Source organism: Etheostoma cragini, chromosome 13 (genome assembly GCF_013103735.1).
Source record: "Etheostoma cragini isolate CJK2018 chromosome 13, CSU_Ecrag_1.0, whole genome shotgun sequence".
Taxonomy (NCBI): domain Eukaryota; kingdom Metazoa; phylum Chordata; class Actinopteri; order Perciformes; family Percidae; genus Etheostoma; species Etheostoma cragini.
Window position 1 is genome coordinate 7,125,216 of NC_048419.1, and position 6,793 is coordinate 7,132,008.

The 6,793-nt window shown below is 39.8% G+C and overlaps 1 protein-coding gene and 1 long non-coding RNA gene across 2 annotated transcripts in view; both read left to right on the top strand.

The window, feature by feature from the left end:
• Positions 1-6,793, top strand: part of LOC117955456 (kin of IRRE-like protein 3) — a 198,763-nt gene that overhangs the window by 134,879 nt on the left and 57,091 nt on the right. The window lies entirely within an intron of this gene.
• On the top strand, positions 4,146-6,156 carry LOC117955465. The gene is made up of 4 exons (XR_004659047.1): positions 4,146-4,346; positions 5,141-5,234; positions 5,349-5,548; positions 5,666-6,156. It is a non-coding gene; the product is annotated as an uncharacterized LOC117955465 (long non-coding RNA).

Below are 6,793 nucleotides of genomic sequence, written 5' to 3' on the forward strand. Positions count from 1 at the left end.
TGAAGACCACACCAAAACCACTAGCTAACTTACTTTAAATGTGAAGAACTATGGACCAAAAACAGGCTTAAGTGAACTCACATATATAACATGAGTTATACGAGTTACAGTTCTCAAAGAGGCAGACACACAATCTCAGCTGATTACCATCCGGACAGCTAGTCCCCTATTCATTTCTCTCACTTTTTTCTCCGTGTGGCGCACGCACCCGCTCGCGGTGTGTGACGCTTGTCTGCGCTATTTTCCGACATGACAACCTCTTGTAAAAACTAAAGTAACGAGCCAATTTTGTAAAATGTAAGGAGTAGAAAGTACCGATATTTGTGTAAAAATGTAAGGAGTAGAAGTAAAAAGCCGCCACAAAAATAAATAGTAAAGTAAAGTAGAAATCTCAGAAAAATCTACTTGAGTACAGTAACGAAGTATTTGTACTTCGTTACTTCCCATCTCTGCTAAGAAGTGAGTAGCAGTGGAATGGTTAATAACTCGACATCTGCTTCTTTAAAAAGTACAGGCATATGATCCATGAAAAAAGCGTCACAAACCACCAGGTTAAGAACAGGCCAACCATAAGATAAAACAAGATCATGTGTGTGACCACATTCATGTGTAGGCCCAAGTACAGACTGCATTGGATTAAAAGAGTCAATGATGTTTAAAATCTTTCGCGCCAATGTTATATTAGTGTGACCTTAAACTGAGAGATACAACACAGGAGTCAGAAGGAACTTCAGGTTGTTTTAATGTTTATAGGTGTAAATCCAGCAAGGGCCAAAACTGAAGCAACGGTCGATTCACTGTAAAATCCGGGTGAAGCAGTAGGCAGTACGGTGTGGCAATGAAAAGCAGCCCGGCAATAAACGGGAACAAACAAGAACAGCGGAATCTGCACAGAGAGCATGGTTACAAAAAGGAATCCCAAAATCTCAACACAGGACAAAAATATCAAACTACAGAGCCTATTTACCACAAAGGTGTATGTAACAATCTGGCGCTGAAGAGGTGGTCAGCCCGGGTATAAATGCTGTAGAGGTGAATGATGAGATGGGAATCAGCTGTGCAGGTGACGGAACAGAGATCAGTGGCCACGCCTCTTGCCCTAGTTCCTCTACGCACGCCCCCTCATACAAAGTCAGACAAGACAGAGACAACGTCAGAAGAAAGGGAGAAACGACACACACAGGATGGGGGAAAAAGCAGCAGACCACAACAGCCAAAGGATTTTCAGGACAACACAGATGAATATCATAATAATAACATCTCCAACAATAAGGACCTGGTCATTGTTGGGCATAATGTCAGCCAAAAACACAGAAAATTCAGTTAAAAAGTCTTGTTCTATTCGGGAGGCCGGTAGACCACAGCACTGTGTGAGAGTGCCCCAGCTCAAACAAACTGAGTTCAAAGCTGGTCAAGAGGGAGGACAGCGATAACTGTTTACATTTAAAGTCACTCTTAAAAAAAAGTCACAATTCCTCCTCCTCCGCCAGACTTCTGAGGAGAGTTTAAAAAGCATTCATCAGGAAAAGGTTTGGTGAAGACACTGGACTCACCAACAACATCATCAGCCAGGTCTCGGGATAAAGAGGAAATCCAGCTCCCGGAATATGAAGAAATCCTTACCAGGCCAAACCTGGCAAGAACTGGTGGGTCTGGACGAACAGCCAGCAAGGAGGCAAAACACAGAGGCCGCAGGTTCCCCAGATTTACTCTGCGCCAACGGAGACGAGAGCAGGGTCCGGGAGGCCGTCACACCACCTACGGGCCCGCCACAGGCAGCAACAGGGTCCAGCAAATGTTGAGAGGCACAAACGCAAGACGCCGCTCCACATCCACCTTGATCAGGATGTACTGTATAAATCCGTCCCTCAGCCTCACGAGACAACCACTATGCTCACCCCGGCTGCTGTGCCGCTTTTGCCTCAAGAGTGGCGCTGCAGCACGGCAGAGGTATGTTGGGATGTTCGATAGGAAAGGAGGCAGAGTTTTTCATCATAATAATCAAAGTTGACAAGATTTTTGGCAGATATTCTTAGATCTAGAAGCGTTTGGCGATCATACACCAGCAGTGTTCACGGTGTGTGTTACAAGCAACAGGAACAGTTGGAGTAGCTGACAGCCCCCCTCACATACCATTAAAAAAACTTGTCCAAGACCAAAAATTGAAGTTTTACTAGTTTATTTTCATCAATCAACAAAATGCAATGAATGAACAGTAGGAATCTAAATCCAATTAATATTTGGTGTGACCACCCTTTGCCTTCAAGACAGCGTCATTTCTTGTAGGTGCACTTGTAAAGTTTTTGAAGGAACTCGGCTGGTAGGTTGGATTTCTCAGCAGTGAGGACACCATTAATCCTGACCACATTGCTCCATTTGCAGAAATGCAGCCCCAAACTTGCAAGGAACCTCCACCATGCTTCACTGTTGCCTCCAGACACTCATTATTGTAGCGCTCTCCAGCCCTTTGGCCAACAAACTGCCTTCTGCTACAGCCAAGTATTACTCGATTCCTACGTTTTCGTGCATAACTGAGTCACGTTGAGCTGATGTCACTGCTGGACATCTTCAGATTTCAAAGAAATAAGCTAGATGAGTTTTTCATGTGCTGCACCGCCACTCAACGATCCTCAACGTCCCCCGACGTTTTCAATAAGACTTGATTCTGGTTTGAAGTAAAAGTGTAAAATGTAAAATAACAGCAGATTAACACCAAATATTGATGTGATTTAGATTTGTCGTTTGTTTGATCACTTTGCATTTTGTAAATTGATACATATAAACAATCATTATTTATATGTCTGAAAGCATTCTTAGAGTACAGCATTTTTTCACAACTCTAAGACCTTTGCACAGTACTGTGTCTTCAAAGCTTTCAGAGAATTCTTTGAATGCCTTATGTAGTCCAAATATTCATTGACTTCACTCTCAAACAAAGGAAGGAAAGAAAGGTTTAAAGCCCTTGAATTCATGGAAGTGATATTTAGTGAGCATGAATAAAATATTAATGAAATAATTTCCTTCCTGGTTCATCTTAAACTCGACCACACCAAAGAAAACATTCTTAAAACAAAATGAGAAATCCATAACGAAAAAGGTTTGGATAAATTCAAGGACATCTCAACAGAAATTTTCTGTGTACGAACATTTCCCAAATAAATGGGAAATAGTTTCATCTGACCTTTAACAGGGTCCGTGTACTTAGCGGCCAACGGATTTTCGTTTTGAAATGAAAAAAAAAAAAACGAAAACCAGCCAGTTTTCCCAATTACAATCCGTGTTTCATTCGTTCATTCGTTTTTCAAAATAAAACCAAAACTCAAAAAACAAATAAATGGCTTGTTTCCTCAATATTCTTTTCCAAAACCAAAAGGAAAGAACGGATAACAACTCGTTTTTTACAATTTACAATGTTGTGCTTTAATGGAAAATGGAAAAACAGATAACGAGCGTTTCATCCAATTTTTATTTTTTATTTGACGCCACATGCTTCACCCGGATATGACCTTAACTCGTGGGACAACGACACCGACACGATCAAGAGCAGCTTATCTCGTAGCAAGCAGGTAGCAAATTAGCAACAGAAATGGACATTTTTGTGGAAATAAGAGAGTTACTCTGAAGCCTGAAGACATGACCACAGAGAAGATATCGGTTATTTTCCAGGTATGTATTCCATATAAAGCGATATAATATAACGTTATGGTGTTTAAATACTCGTGGGCGCAAGCATCTAGCTAGCTACCTAACGGCTATTGCATATGAACTTTAAAAGTTATTGGTTTTCGAACGGGTTCTAGTGTTATGTTTTTTATTTTACTTCATTTAACATTAATTGTCATGCAACACTCGTCATGGATTAAAAAACTAAAAAATGTTCTCTGCTTTAGATGTAACGTTATATTATACTTTAGCTTTCGTAGCAATCACTGAGAATATGTTATTAAACAGTTACTAATGAACATGTTGGTGACTACAATGTGAATATATATAAATATATACATATTATTTGTAATAAAAGCAAAAAAACAATGTGGTTGGCTAGACTACACACACTTTATTGCTTCTGTTCTATCGTCAACTTCTGTCATAGGTCCAAAAGGAAAACGTTTTTTGACAGACGACACCAACGTGGCCATATTTCCCCGACATGATGGTGACTTCAACTGCTTTGACCTCATCGCCAGAGGTCATTATGAAGTGCATAGCGACGGCACCACTGTGGAAAAATCTGCAGGGGCACATCCCTCAGGCCAGGCTGCCCGCTTTTCTTTGCACCGCCCACCAAGCACTGCCACAGCCTCCTCCTGTCCAATGCCAAGGAGCACCACTAAAACCTTTGTGAGGTAAGTTAAAATTAAAAAAAAACATCTTGTTAAAACATCTGTCACTACTGTTACTACTTTCTTTTGCTACATAATTTGAGAAAGTGTGTCCAACTCTGTTCACTGGTATTCCTTATCTTGAATATTTACCATCTGTTCCTGCTGCACCTGCAACTTATCAGCTAAATTAAGCTTTTTATCCAGGACCTTTATGACCAGCCCTGTATTGCGTTCTTATTGTTATCACTGTATATTAGGGTTCAACAATTAATATAAATATTGCCTAGTGCAGTATCCAAATTACAGGAACTGCAATTTTTTGTATTATTTGTTCCCATCAATATTTAGGGGTGTCTTAATTGCTGAAGTCCTGAATGGAAAGCTAGACACCACCAAGATGGTGACAGTCCACTTCTCAGAGTTTGAGGCTTGTGTGGCAACAATCACCAGTAAGGTGAAAGAAGCCCTTGGAAAACAGGAGTCATTTATTTTGACAGATAGTCAGGGCAACAAAATAATTGACTCTGATGGTACTAGAGGTATGTTTTAAATCATTGCTGTGTAAATGATATTTTCTGCAGCTGCATTAGGAAATTAAGTGCACTAATAGTCCACACATTTAGCATCTGAAGTACACCTAAATATTCTCATATTAAAGTACATTTTGCAGTAATAGCTTTCTTGGGTGCTTCAAATCTGTTTTTAGTGTCCTATTTTTAAAATTCCTAACCTCCATATAGGATATAAGTTATCAAAAATTCTGCAAATATTAAGTTTAAACATAAAGTGTCCTTTTTTGGTTTTTTTCATTGCAGGGTCAGCATACTGGAAGCAAAATTCCAGGAAAATATTTGCAGTGGCTGAACCCCAGATGGAACTGCTACAAGTCAATAAAAGGAAGCGGTAGAGGTAACTGAAAATTATTCTATTTTTTCTTTGGATGACATAATGCTGTGTGGGGCATTTTTTTGTTTTATTGAGGTGTAATTAAATGTTACATTGCACACTTTTAATGTGTTTCAGTCAAAGAGAAGATACTGGCCTTCAAGAGGTTATGGCAGACATTGAAGAGGCTGTCGAAGCAGCCCAGGGACTAAAGGAAGTGACGAAGATGATTAAGGATTTGAGGGGATTTGCACATTCCACAGTGACAACAACCCTGTCTTTTTCAGAGGCTGAAGTAGCTTCTTTAAGAGCGGTTTTTGCCTGTCTTGTCTGCAAAGGTTAGTTTTACTAGATTTGACATGCTGTGTGGATTTACTTTATTTGGTCATTGTTGTTTGGGTTTGGCCTACCTACTGAACATAAATGAAGTGCATTTGTTTTTTTTTGACCTACAGGTCCTCTAGACAAGCCAATGTTCTCAACATGCTGCAGAACCCTAATCGGGTGTAAGGCATGTGTTGTGGAGTGGAACAGTAGCCACAGCTACTGCCCCGAGTGTCGCGCTGTGGATTTGGAGAACAGCGTTTATGAAGTGGCTGGACTTTCTGAGGCACTGGCACCACTGGAGAAGTTATTCTAGTTTTTCTTCCATTTAGTATGTTGCTATGGTGGCAACAAATGTGCATACAGTTCTTCAAAACCTTGTTTTTATAAAGAAACAATGTCTAATGTTAACAGTTTTACTGTCACATGTAATTGTGGCACGTAGATAATGTTTACCAGATTTTCTACTGGATATACAAGATTTTCTACTTGTATTTTTTCACATTAAAAGAAATATGCAGACATCTGGACAAACTTGGAATTTATTCAGCTACAATTGAGCTTGAGCAGTTTCTCACAGCTACTCTACAAACATGCATAGTTCAGTGGTGGAAATTTGAAATTTTCTTTTCATGACTTTTTAATTCTCCACTACATCTCAGAGGAAATGTTCTACTAAATTAGTTTGACAGCTCACAAATTTAGTACAATTTGATGTTATAAAGAATCAGTTTATACAAGTACAGCTGGAAAAAACAAGTTGATTAACAAATAAGTCAATTGATAAATTATTGGCTTAAAGGCAATTTGCATGTAAAAACATGTTGCGGTTCCAGCTTTAGAAATGTGGCAAATAGAACAAATATAACCATACAGTATTTTTTGTGTACTTAGTCCATCACTGGCATAGTTGGCGATACCACCACCTGTATTTATCTGGCATGTCTTTCAGTAACATTAATCAGATAGATCAGTGCCTCCTGAAACACACTGTGGTCTTTGTTAATCACTTTTCCAAAAAGAAGAGACATATCTGGAAACCTCTCTCCAAACAGCTGCTCAGCACAACATCGGTCTTGCTCTGATGAAAAGGGGTCAGAGCCAAAAGCAGATACCCAAGTCAGGGAGGACCCCAACTCCTGCTCATACATGTGTGCTGCCCCAGCAGCATTGGGCAGCATCTCTGTGTGAATTCTTGCTGGACAACGATCAGCTGAAAGTTGGTTTGGTATCCCTCTCCCTAAAATTATTTGTATTAG